This window comes from Schistocerca cancellata, chromosome 2, assembly GCF_023864275.1.
Source record: "Schistocerca cancellata isolate TAMUIC-IGC-003103 chromosome 2, iqSchCanc2.1, whole genome shotgun sequence".
NCBI lineage: Eukaryota > Metazoa > Arthropoda > Insecta > Orthoptera > Acrididae > Schistocerca > Schistocerca cancellata.
This window is the reverse complement of record NC_064627.1, coordinates 195,130,303-195,143,454: the sequence shown is the minus strand read 5'-3', so window position 1 is coordinate 195,143,454 and position 13,152 is coordinate 195,130,303. Positions and strand designations below refer to the sequence as shown.

Here is a 13,152-nt window from a genome sequence, read left to right as displayed (position 1 = left end):
TTATCTAAGAGGTTATTCAGTGTTAAATAATTGGTAACCTGTTCGCGGGCTACGTATTCTAACGCCTTGGACAGTGCTGGTGTCAGTAATGTAGGACGGATACTTTCCATGCTGGCGAATGCTACTCGTACAGCGCATGACCTCGGCACGTTTGTCACCTCAACGTCTGCTTGCGTGGCACTCCTTTGTTTACGGCGGAAGCTGTTAACAGACAGGTGCGCGCGGTGTGCTCGGATTCGGATCGCGCCAACACGTGGCTCTGCCACCTCGCGCTCCGCATTGCTCCAGAGGGCTGCGTGCCGGTGCAGATTCGGAAGCCTCAGCACGTGGCCGTCGCTTTGGCGCGTCTGTTGTGCGCATGCGCCGGGCGAACAAAAGACAAGGGGAGGGCGGCGCGAAGCCAGTCCGACAGCGGCTTCCATCGCGCGCACTCGTATACGCATCGCAGCCGCAGGCCCGCGATTTTCCACGCAAGGTAAGCCATCGCCGCTGCTATTCCCTCTCTAGGCACGGTACTCCACGATTCTAATGAATTTTTTATCCTGTTCTGTGTGCAACAATGGTATTACTTTGCAGCTTCTGTGCCACGGGAAGGTAATCTTATGATTTAGCATAACGAACGCATTTAGATCAAGCCAGAACGAATCGTGTGGGGAAGAAATCGACTGTGACCTTGTTATCCCCGAGGTCTTTGCAGAAGTAGAAAAGGTTATTTCGGTGACATTTAAAATTAAGCATGCCACAGGAAGGAAATCTTATGATTTAGCATAACGAGCGCATTAAGATCGAGCCAAAACGAAGAAGACCTCGCTTCGAATATGACTCCTTTATCAGTAACTGCCATTTCGAGATTCATAAGCGGAGTTTGGAAGGCGGTCTCACGTTCATTCAGTGGACATTCCTGGAACTGCCAACGTTAGTGTCAAAAGTTAGTGATTATGCACCGTCTCTGATCGCAACAACGTTTACATTTTTTTTTTTTTTTTTTTTTACGATTTCCAATCAATTTCATAGATAAAACTTTTCTGTCGAGGACCCAACATCACCAGTTCCCCTTCTTCAATGAAGACTGCCTTTAACCGTTGTGAATAAAGCGGAACACGAACCACGTCAACCGTCGTGGAGACTTAATCTCATTCGTCATAATGTTCTCCGGAAGCCCGCAACTGTTTCATTACTGATTTATATAATAAATATACTTTCATACTTAGCACGAGATGTTTTAGGAGTTAATTCGCTGTCTGAAGCGCAAATATTTATGTTGGTATTGTACGTGATTTGTACGCAATTAAGGAGGCGCACATCTTAAAACCAAGAGTGCGAGAAGGTAATCAGAGCAGCACACAAGCAGGCATCACATATACCATCAATGTAAGTAACTGAACCTGAAATTGGGAATTAAATCCTGAAAATGCGTCGTTCCCTGAATGAAAAAAACTTAACTGGTGCAGTGCATTATTACATGGTATAGAAACTAAGCGATTCCTAGGGCGTCGTTTGTTACCGGATCCATAATTTAATATTTACTGCGTTATTAATTAATAATCAACAGTTTTTACAGCCTCTCTGTAATGCTTGTTTTGCATCTAAGAAACTTTTCACAGCGTAGAATATTACAGAATTCTTCATTCGCTTTAGTACTACAAAACTGAAAATAAACATTTCTTTCTTTTTTCTGTGCAATGACTATAAGCCGCTTGTTCAGAAAGGCAGCATTTTCTGAACTATTTTTCTCAGTTTGCCATCTTGAGTACATTATACGAGGCTGTGAGTGATTGTCATCTAGTATATAGCAAAAAATGTATGCTACTGTCGTCATCTACAGGCGTAATCTGCAAACCACTGTGAAGTACATGACGGAGGATACTTGCTATTACACCAGTTATTAGGGCTTTTACCCGTTCCATTCATAATATTTGGGGTGCGGAAAGGATGAATGCTTAAACACCTCCGTGCGCGCTGTACTTGATCTAGAATTCTCGAACCCAATGGAAGCGATTCTTAGGGAAGTGTAGTTATTTCGAGATTCATCACTTAAAGTTGGTCCTTACGAAGTAATCTTCCACGGGATTGTTGCGTCTAACTTCAAGCGTTTGCCTGTCCATGTTTTTTGGCATTTCCGTGACGTTTTCCCGTGGGTCAAACAAATCTGTGATCAACCGTGTTGCCCTTCTCTGTATAATTTGCGCTCAATAAATATCCTCTGTTAGTTCTATATTGTACGGGCCCTACACTCTTGAGCGGTATTCTAGGATCGGTCACAACGAGTCGCTTGAAGCAATTTCCTTTGTAAACTGATGGCCCTACTGTTCTACTGCTTTACCTACGGCTGAGGGTATGTAATCGTTCTGTTTAATATCCGTAAAAATTGTCACACTCGGGTATTTGTAAGAGATGACCGATTTCAACTGTGACTTATTGATATAGTCATAGGATACTATGTTTTTTCGTTTTGAGAAGTCCAAAATTTTACATTTCTGAACATTTAAAGCAAGTTGGCTATCTTTGTAGCATCGTTTTGTTCGCTCATTAACCTTAAGGTGAGTCTAATGCAGTTTTCTAGACATAAGGTTCCGCAGCCATCCTCTTCATTTCGGCAAAACTGCTGAATCCCTCACCATCAACGGTCTGCCTAATATCTAGGCCTGGTGTTCTGATTCTTTCCTTCCAAAATCCCTTCAACAACTGGTTTCAAGAACGTCTCATATCATTCTACATGCCCCGTCACTGTATCTCTTAGTTTCATTATGCTCTTTGTAAACCATGTTTTTCTGATTGGTTCGTTACAGGATGTAGTCATTCCTTACTTCATCAGCCTACCCGATCTTTAACAGCCCCTATGCAGCCACATTACCATGGTTTCTAATTGTCTTATCCCTCGTCTTCCACCTTCGTCGGTGTTCCACACCCATATAGACCTGTGCTATGAACATAGCTTTTCATGACTTTTGCTGTATCGAAATCCAGATTTCACCCGCAAAGCAATCTTAGACCTGTCTTTTGTTTATGAAATAATTTTTACTTCTTCACTCATTTTTTGCTAATATTTAGTAGCACGACACGTTTCGGCAGCACAGTGCGATCATCACTTGCATCGCATAAAATCAGCGAAAAACCAGTCTAGATCGCAAAGGTTATTTTATTTAAAATGACCTGTTTCGGCCTAGTCTTAGGCCATCTTCAGAATAGCACAATCAGGTGAAGTTGAGGATGGCCAGAACAGTCAGGACCTCAGTCAGCGGTTTTAGCGACTGTGTTCTACAGACAGTTGACATCGTCAACTTCAGCTGATGGTGCTATTCTGCAGGTGGACTAAGACTAGGCCGAAACCGGTCATTTTAAATAAAATAACCATCGCGATCTAGACTGTTTATTCGCTGATTTTATATAGCTTACAAGATCGCTGTCTCCCAAAAATTTTAATGCATTAATGTGAAGTGTGATGAGATTTATTTGCTGGATGCGCAAGTGAGGTTATGCACAGAAATTTAACCCTGTACAGAAAGGATAATTTATTTCTGTGTATACCTGAAGAGGGATGTATGTTTAGATCATTTCATTGCTGACTTTGCTTACATTCTGCTGGTAATTTATTTGTCTGGCACACAGAGCACAGTAATAAACACTTCGTCACTTCATACTTTCACATTAAGGTGTTTGTATTCCAAAGACTATTAAATGCTAAGATGAGCTTATTTCAGTTGCTATCATAGTACAAACAATGAAAATACATTCGTTTTTACAAAAGCATATTTATGTCTTGGCACATATTAAATATTATGATTATTTGGTTTATCTTGGTTATGAAAACAAAATAGTTTTTTAGTTTTTAGATGCTCATTCGCGGTATTTTGGAATGGGTGGCCAGCGTCCTTAATGTAGGTGTGGTAAGCACTTACCTGTTTGTTGTATCTTTTTCGGAAGTCTCTCCCAGTTCCGCCTACGTGGAGGGCTTTGCATGTACAACACATTATTTTGCAAATGCCTGATTGTATGTGTTCATCTGTTTATTAGTAAAAAATGACTGAAGCAATGAAAATTAAGTTATACATTTATAATACGTCGCTGACCTCAAGCAATTTCATAAAACATGAATAAATTGTAACTGTCTAATTTTCTTGCTGTCCATTTTGTGTTCATCATCTTCTTCTTCTTCTTTTCTAATTAATGTACAAAATTGCACGGCTAGTTATAGTTCCATTCAAGCTCCACTGTAGTATGCAGGTTTTTATTTACGTAAAAGAAAAGAAAAAAACAAACGCAGCACTTTGGGCTGTAACATGTGAGGTTCCTTCCAAAATAGCCCGAGCACTCGACAGTCATAAACAGCTGGCGCTAGCTGGACCCGTTTTAACGCACCGATCTGATTATAACTTGTTTTATGGCGCTTCAGCCAAACGCAGCAGCGCAAAACAGCCGCTAACAGGCAGATCTCTGCAATCGGCAAATGACAGCCCATTGGAATAATGCTGCCATTTCAGAAATCTATCCGTCTGCTGATGTAGGTCTACGAGGCACATAATGAATGCTCCATGATAAAAATTCGTTTCGTAGCTTCTTTTCCTAGCATTTTCCCATAAACTTGATTTCCTTTTTAGACGGTAATACGACTGCTAAATACAGATGTTCGATGGTTGAATTGGCAAGCTACAAGAAACGATATACATCACTGCAAAATAACTGTGATAAAATATCAGGATTTCGTGATAAGAGCAGTTGAAGCAGTGGTAAAGAGGAGCAAGTTACACAAATTTTTAATGAGCTCTGGTGTGAGCCTGTCACAGTAAGAGAGAGAGAGAGAGAGATACGACAGGTTGAAATCTTAAGATGAGCATGCGAGGTACAGCTACGTATGTTCGCGTACAGACGAGGAAGATACCCGCATGTTATCATTCTGACAGTAAATGCAATAGTTGAAGAAATGTACATTTGTAGTTTCTCCTCTGGTCACGTTTCTCACAAACCACGTCTCTTTACTCCTTAAATTGTCTGCTCATTTCATCTCCGCACAAAAATCCTTCTCGGAGACATTGCCTGTGTGTATTATTTTCAAAAGATTCCCTGTCAGACAGTCGGAAATGGTGTTGTGATTCAATACATACATTCAGTTCCCAACCTACTACTGTATCAACATGGAAAAAGTATTTTCCCAGTGACAATGTGTTAGTCCAAAACGGCTAAGACGACGAGAACGGGTTTACTGAATGACGAAAGGTAGTTCTTGGAAAACAGTTAATTGTGTGATGTTTAAAAGATTTTATTTCCAGTAGCAATACTGGCATAGGTGAATCGTAATGTTCATTACGCGACAATATGAAACCTTACCGTCGTCCTGATAGACCTTCAGTCGAGTAAAGCTTTTTTTTTATTTTTCCAAAACCAAATTAAGATCACCGTATTTATTATGAGTTGCCGAAAAGAAATTAGCTCAGTATTTAATTAATTTTATTTCCTGCATTATAAGCGTGACCTCTTCAAACGCTATTAGTGTGTTGATGTGAGTCGATCCACCATCGTACATACGACAGCAGACGATCCACACCGTAGAGGGTGAGCCGCACGTGCTGTACTGTTCTCTATACTCACACAGCATGGACTCGACATTGTAGTTCAACTTCCCATCTTGTGACGCCGAAGCGCTGTCTGTTAAGGGCCTTCCAAATCGTCAGATCCTTTATATATCCGGTTTCAGCCACTGGTCTTATTCTGGAGGACGACTGTTCACAACCCCGATCGACAATTCACATTTAGCTTTCCCCTGATTTTCATATTTTGCTTCAGGCAAACGACGGGAAGGTTCCTTTAAAAGACCACCGTCCGATTTCATTCTCCATCCACCCCCAGTCCGAGTTCGTGCGCCGTCTCTAATGATGTTGTTGTCGACGGGACGTTAAATTCTAAATCGTCATCATCATCGTCGTCTTTTTCAAGATTAGGCCCTTTGGTTTGTTCTGCATCAGAATTGTTCGCGCGGTCTCTTTAACGGGCCTCTTACGTTTCTGTTTCCTATTGGGTTGTAAAGCATTGCACTCGTAGCTTTAAATGTCCTATCAGACATACGTTGGACATGGTCTTTCCATTTGTCTGTATTTTTCAGTTATAGTTTTAATGGGTTCTACATTCAGTTCTTGTTTCTTTCATGGTCCAGAATGACTGTCCCGCAACAAAGCGAAGAAAGTTCGTCTCTGATGATTCGGTTTGTCGTAATTGATCTGCCAGTACAGTCCAACATTCACTACCATACATCAGTAAAGGCAACGCTGTAAATTTGTAAGGTTTAATTAATGTTTCTATCCATGTTGTAATGTACGTTGTATGGTATTGCAAAACAGTCTGAATCTGTCCAATTTTAGCTCTGCATCATCTAACTTGGGAAATTTACAACGGCGGCCACACGTAAGTTTTCCCTGACTTGCTCTAGTGCGATGTGTCACCAAGGAAAAACGTTTTTTCGTGGAACTTGAGAATCGCTGAACTTCTGAACACGACTTTCAGTAGTTTAAAATGCATGCTACAATTAAGTTTTGTATTTAAGTTGTGCGCCAAGATGAGCTTCGTCTTATTTACAAAGTATTTTCAGTGGACGTCAGATCACCGTCTAATTAATTATTTGTAAGCCAAGCAGCTTTCTCTCATGCGGCAAACTGGATGAAAACTTACAGTTCTTCTCGTTCTCACTGTTTTCGAAATACGGTACTGTAATTGTCATTTTCAGAAAAGAGAATTTACAGTGCCGTATTTCAACACCACTGACCACGAGGAAAACAGCAAGCTTCCAACCAGTTGGCTGCATGAGAGAATGCTGTTTGGCTTACAAATATTGAATTAGACCCTGATCTGACACTCACTGAAGATGCCTTGTAAATAAGGCGAAACGCATCTAGGTGCAAAAGTTAAAAGAGAAAAACTTAGTGTGCAGCGTGCAAAAGAAGTTTTACTTTTAAACTACTGTAATTTATATGCAGCTGCTGCGAAAATGGCCACCAGAAGAAACTTGGTCTGGACATGAGAGTATTATCTGGAACAGCGCCAACATCTTCCCCAGATAACTTCGGAAGTTCACTGAGGCTTTTTGCGGATGATGCTGTAGTATATCAAGAGGTTGTAACAATGGAAAATTGTACTGAAATGCAGGAGGATCTGCAACGAATTGACGCATGGTACAGGGAATGGCAATTGAATCTCAATTAGACAAGTGTAATGTGCTGCGAATGCATAGAAAGAAAGATCCTTTATCATTTAGCTACAATATAGCAGGTCAGCAACTGGAAGCAGTTAATTCCATAAATTATCTGGGAGTAGGCATTAGGAGTGATCTAAAATGGAATGACCATATAAAATTAATCGTCGGTAAAGCAGATGCCAGACTAAGATTCATTGGAAGAATCCTAAGGAAATGCAGTCCGAAAACAAAGGAAGTGGGTTACAGTATATCTGTTCGCCCACTGCTTGAATACTGCTCACCGGTGTGGGATCTGTACCAGATAGGGTTGATAGAAGAGATAGATAAGATCCAACGGAGAGCAGCGTGCTTCGTTACAGGATCATTCAGTAATCGCGAAAGCGTTACGGAGATGGTAGATAAACTCCAGTGGAAGACACTGCAAGAGAGACGCTCAGTAGCTCGGTACGGGCTTTGCTGAAGTTTCGAGAACATACCTTCACCGAGGAGTCAAGCAGTATATTGCTCCCTCCTACGTATATCTCGCAAAGAGACCATGAGGATAAAATCAGAGAGATTAGAGCCCACAAAGAGGCATACCGGCAATCTTTCTTTCCACGAACAGTACGAGACTGGAATAGAAGGGAGAACTGATAAAGGTACTCAAGGTACCCTCCGCCACACACCGTCAGGTGGCTTGCGGAATATGGATGTAGATGTAGAATGTCACGGGCGCAGTATTCATTGCATGCTTAACACGAGTACAGAAAGCGTCCAGAAGGACTCTTCTGGTAATAACAGCGCCGTCTAAGAAGAGAGAGCGATATTTCCTTCTCTCTGTTGAGAAAAGAAGCCCTTCCAGAAGTTAACTCCCGGATCAGAATGCGTGTAGACCACATGAAGTGTCCCAGACTACATTCGTCCCCCAGTGGTGCGGACAACAAGGGGGGAAAAAGGAAGGAATTCGGCTGTGTCTTTTTCAAAATGAACCATCCTGGCTTTTGCCTCAAGTGGAAACAACAGAAAATCTAAATATGGACGACCGGAGGGGGACTCGAACCGCTGTCCAGAATCGAGTGTGTGAACCACTGTGCCACCTCTCTCGGCTCGCGAGGAGGTCAACTCTTTAAGTTCAACTCCACTAGGACGCGTTGGGCTTGTATGATGAGCTACAGGATGTCAGACGTTTAATTATCTTCAGTATCTACACTGGTGGACGAAAGTAACTTTCTCATGGTGTGTTCATGCCAAGTAACATAACTCGATGAAACTTGGACCATACATAGAAAGAGCTGCTATAGTACAGTACAGAAGATAAGTGATAGAAATACTCACTGAGACGAACAGAAACGACACTTCAATTCAAAGACCATAATTACACCCAAGTCACCGCGATTTATGATGGTCCCCTGGATATTACAAAAGCTGAGACCTGGTTCTTAATGGGCTGTGTGATCGCTAGCGACGGTAATGCTGCTCTGCAACGTGCTCCCATGGTGGCCACAAGATTGACAAGGAGTTCATGCCGTAGGGCGTTCCATTCCTCCACCAGCTCTTGACAACTGCCGGATGGACGGTGGATATGCTGCAATATCTCTCCCGAATTTATCCCACACATACCCAACGGGATTTAAGTTGGAGGAACGGGCAAGTCACTCCATTCGCCGAATATCATCTCGTTCCTCGAGTCCCTGCAACTGCGTCGTTCGACGAGGTCGTGCATTGGCATCCATAAAAATGCAGCCAGTACCGAAAAGACGCACGTGACGAAGTACAGTGTCACAATAACGTTAGCCGGTTAGTGAGTGTACACTGTTCAAAGATTTGGAGGGCAGTAGGCCCATGCAAATTTACGCCTTCCCACACCATATCACCTCGACCACCAACACGATCATGTTCGACAATGTTGTGGTGTTATTACGTTCAAAATGTTCAAATGTGTGTGAAATCTTATGGGACTAAACTGCCAAGGTCATCAGTCCCTAAGCTTACACAGTACTTAACCTAAATTATCCTAAAGACAAACACACACACCCATGCCCGAGGGAGGACTCGAACCTCCGCCGGGACCAGCCGCACAGGCCATGACTGCAGCGCCTGAGACCGCTCGGCTAATCTCGAGCGGCTGTTATTACGTGTATCCATGTATCGCCATACGAGGAGGTATATCCAGAAGCGCTACTCAGACTCAATCTGCTCTCATCCGAGCAGAGTTCGCGACCCCACTCCTCGTAGGTCCAGTCCCTACGCTCTCTGCAACATCTGACACGGTCCTGCCGGTGAGCATCAGCGTAACACAGCGTATTGGTCTTCGGGCAAAGAACCCCCCTTCCCCTCTCCTCTTTTCCAGCAGATGCAGTACAACTGTAAAACTTGAGATTGGGTTCCTTGCAGTCATGTTACTTGTGGTTGCAATTCACCGCCGGCCGATGTGGCCGAGCGTTTCTAAGCGCTTCAGTCTGGAACCGCGCGACCGCTACGGTTGCAGGTTCGAATCCTGCCTCGGGAATGGATGTGTGTGATGTCCTTAGGTTGGTTAGGTTTAATTAGTTCTAAGTTCTAGGGGACTGATGATCTCAGATGTTAAGTCACATAGTGCTCAGAGCCATTTGAACCATTTTTTTGCAATTCAACCGCTATGGATTCCTTCTTGCCCGTTGCACAATGTAGCAGTCATCTGCTGCTGTAGTTGACTGTGGCCGATCACCTTCTCTCCTATGGGAAGCAGTGCCTGCAGTTCAAATAGTTCAAATGGCTCTGAGCACTATGGGACTTAACTTCTGAGGTCATCAGTCCCCTAGAACTTAGAACTACTTAAACCTAACTAACCTAAGGACATCACACACATCCATGCCCGAGGCAGGATTCGAACGTGCGACCGTAGCGGTCGCGCAGTTCCAGGCTGAAACTCCTAGAACCTCTCGGCCACACTGGCCGGCACCTGCAGTTCGGAGCGGTCCCCAAGCACGTGAAACAATGCTGTGATCAGTACCAAACACACATCGTCCTCCTTCCTGTTTCTCAATAATTCTTACCCATGTGAAGTCATCGAAATGTTGTCTCCGTGCCATTGTCTTACGAAAAACCCCACCACAGCGCACCGTAATTGCTTGCTGGTTGGCGCTGCTGACCACACGCTATGTCACGTCCTGCTTTCTGTGCACGATCGGGAGACCTCTGGCGACAGGCTCCCACAGTTTCATTCATTTCACACAGTAGTTAATATGGTATGTTACTTTATCTAGCTCTTCTTCTAATTTCACAGAACAGTGCGTCGTTTTGTAATTAGGATAGTGCAGTTTCCCCCAAACCACTCGCACCACTTCGTAGCTACTGCAGATTTCTACATAGTTTATCCATTTACGAGGATGGTTTGAAAAATTCTCGGAATCACCACGAGAGGTCAGCGCTAACGCAACGAGTTGTTCATGTGATATTCGTTGGACTGTTGCCTGTAAACACGTGCCACGTCATTGCGCTTGAAGAGAGCTGTGGCGGTGACGTGGCTCTGTGTTGTTCCCGCGTAATGATTTGCGAAGACGGATAAAATCGAGATTCGAGCAGTGATTAAGTACTTTGTAAAGAAAGGTATGAAAGTAAAGGACATTCATGCGGATTTCCAGAATACACTGGGGACTCTGCTCCTTCATATTCAACTGTTGCCAAGTGGACAAATGAATATGAATTTAGTCGGGAGAGCTTAGATGATGATCCGCGCAATAGTCGGACAAGATGTGTCATTACTCCAGAAATCATTGCAAAAGTGCACAATTTGGACATGACGGATCGCCGAGTGAAAGTGCGTGAAATTGTTCACGCTTGATAGATATCATCTGAAAGGGTATATCACATTTTAACTAAAGAATTAGAAATGAAAATATTATCTGTAAGATGGGTGCCACGACAAGACAACGCACGCCCGCACACATGTGCCGTCGCCATGGCAAAATTACACGAACTAAGGTATGAATTGTTGCTACACACGCCTTATTCACTTCATGTGGCTCCTTCAGACTTCCATCTCTTCCCAGAGCTGAAAATTTTTCTTGGCGGACGAAGATTCACTTCAAACGAAGCATTGATGGTCGGAGTTGACAACTATTTTGCAGACCTGGAGGAAACTCATTTTGGAGATGGGATAAGGCACTGGAATATCGTTGGACCAAGTGCATTAATCTACAAGGAGACTAAATTGAAAAATAAAAAAAAAGTTTCAGTGCTGTAACAACTTCTTTCTATTCCATTCTAGGAACTTTTCAAACCACCCTCGTAATAACACCAGACCCTATTCGCATTTCAAAACTTAGCTCTCTAAATTACTGTAATTATGCTCTGCCTCTGACGAAAGAAATAAACGTAAAACTAATGACGAAAGCAATAAAAGAAAAACTTACGAGATGTCAGCTGAATGGGAGTCTGACCTCTCTCCTAAGGGCTACGTCTCTAGTGCGAAGCTGAATAGTGAACATTCCGATCATGTAGAAGTTACTCGTCCAAAGTAAGATTATATGGGGTATGAAACGAAATTTATGACAGCACTGAGGATTTCTTGTTAGGGAAGACGTAGCGTGTTGGCGGAGAGTCAACCGCAGGTGTAGAAGTGACTTCATGTGGGCCAACCGAAGTGTGTTAGGATCCTCGCTGTTCGTCTGGTGTATTAATGCCATGACAGACAATATCTATAGTAACCTCGTACTTTTGCAGATCACGCTGTCATCTACAAGGGCCTGCTGAAAAGGACTACCATCGAATTTTTTATGCGGAAACTCTTAAAGCTTTTTAAATGTTCCTCATGTCTACATATTTGCAGGCCTCTGCCGCTAGAGACCTCCGAACTGCAGCGTGTAACACTACTATGTGTAACGTGACCATGTCGGCGCATAAGAAACAGTCTGCTGTGATCGAGTTTCGAAGTTCGTCCACACATGGAGCAGCCTCTCCTTCAGAATAAAAACGCCAGCCACACAAGAGCTCTGCGACATGTGCATCAATCCGATGTCTTGGTTTCACTGTCATCGATCATCCTCCATTTATTTCTGCCTTGGTCCGATCCGATTTCTATCTATTTCCGGTACTTAAAGAACACCATCGAGGATATTACTCTGATAGTGAGAGGCGGTGCAAGCAGAGGTGAGTTTGTGGCTTCGTCAACGTCATCCATTCTACAGTGACTGTATGAACAAACTGGTCTCTCGTTAAGAGAAATGCGTTTGTCGCCACGGTGACTACTGGGACTTGCGTTTAGTTCACAGAGTTTTATTACACATACCCCCAAAAATAGTTGTACAAAATCCTTTACAAACCGGCCTTCCAATAGGCACCAATAACAAATATGATTAAAAACCTTACACAGTCTTTGTAAGATTATACGGAATGAAACAAGTTAAGTAAAGATCCTTCCTTTTAACTAAATGCCGGCCGAAGTGGCCGTGCGGTTAAAGGCGCTGCAGTCTGGAACCGCAAGACCGCTCCGGTCGCAGGTTCGAATCCTGCCTCGGGCATGGATGTTTGTGATGTCCTTAGGTTAGTTAGGTTTAACTAGTTCTAAGTTCTAGGGGACTAATGACCTCAGCAGTTGAGTCCCATAGTGCTCAGAGCCATTTGAACCATTTTTTTAAACTAAATAACAAATAGTCCCAGATAAATATAGATGACAAGCATAATCGCCCACAAATTTAACAGGAATTTACCGGGACTAAATCCCAATTGATAAAACAAGCAACAGTACAGAACATTAAATAACGAATTTCAAGTAAAAGAGCAAAATCCCCAACAGGAATCTTAGACCAAAAGACAGATCATAGACAACGGAATTCCACCAGTTATATAGTGACTTATTCCACTGAACTCACTCTTGAAATCCCTTTCAAGTTTAACAACAATATTTAGGCAGATAAGACAGTTATCTTAATATTCAGTTTAAGTTCCACGCAACAACGGGCACAGCCCAACGGATGACCAAACTACTAGGAACAGGGGACGCACCTTGG

The 13,152-nt window shown here is 43.0% G+C and overlaps 1 protein-coding gene across 1 annotated transcript in view; it reads left to right on the top strand.

Annotated features, from left to right (window-relative positions):
* The first annotated feature begins 415 nt into the window (after positions 1-415).
* LOC126161515 (globin-1) overlaps positions 416-13,152 on the top strand; it is a 316,997-nt gene continuing 304,260 nt past the window's right edge. Inside the window, exon 1 of the mRNA XM_049917420.1 lies at positions 416-475. The gene's annotated coding sequence lies outside the window, so the exon portion shown is untranslated. The remainder of the gene's footprint in view (positions 476-13,152) is intronic.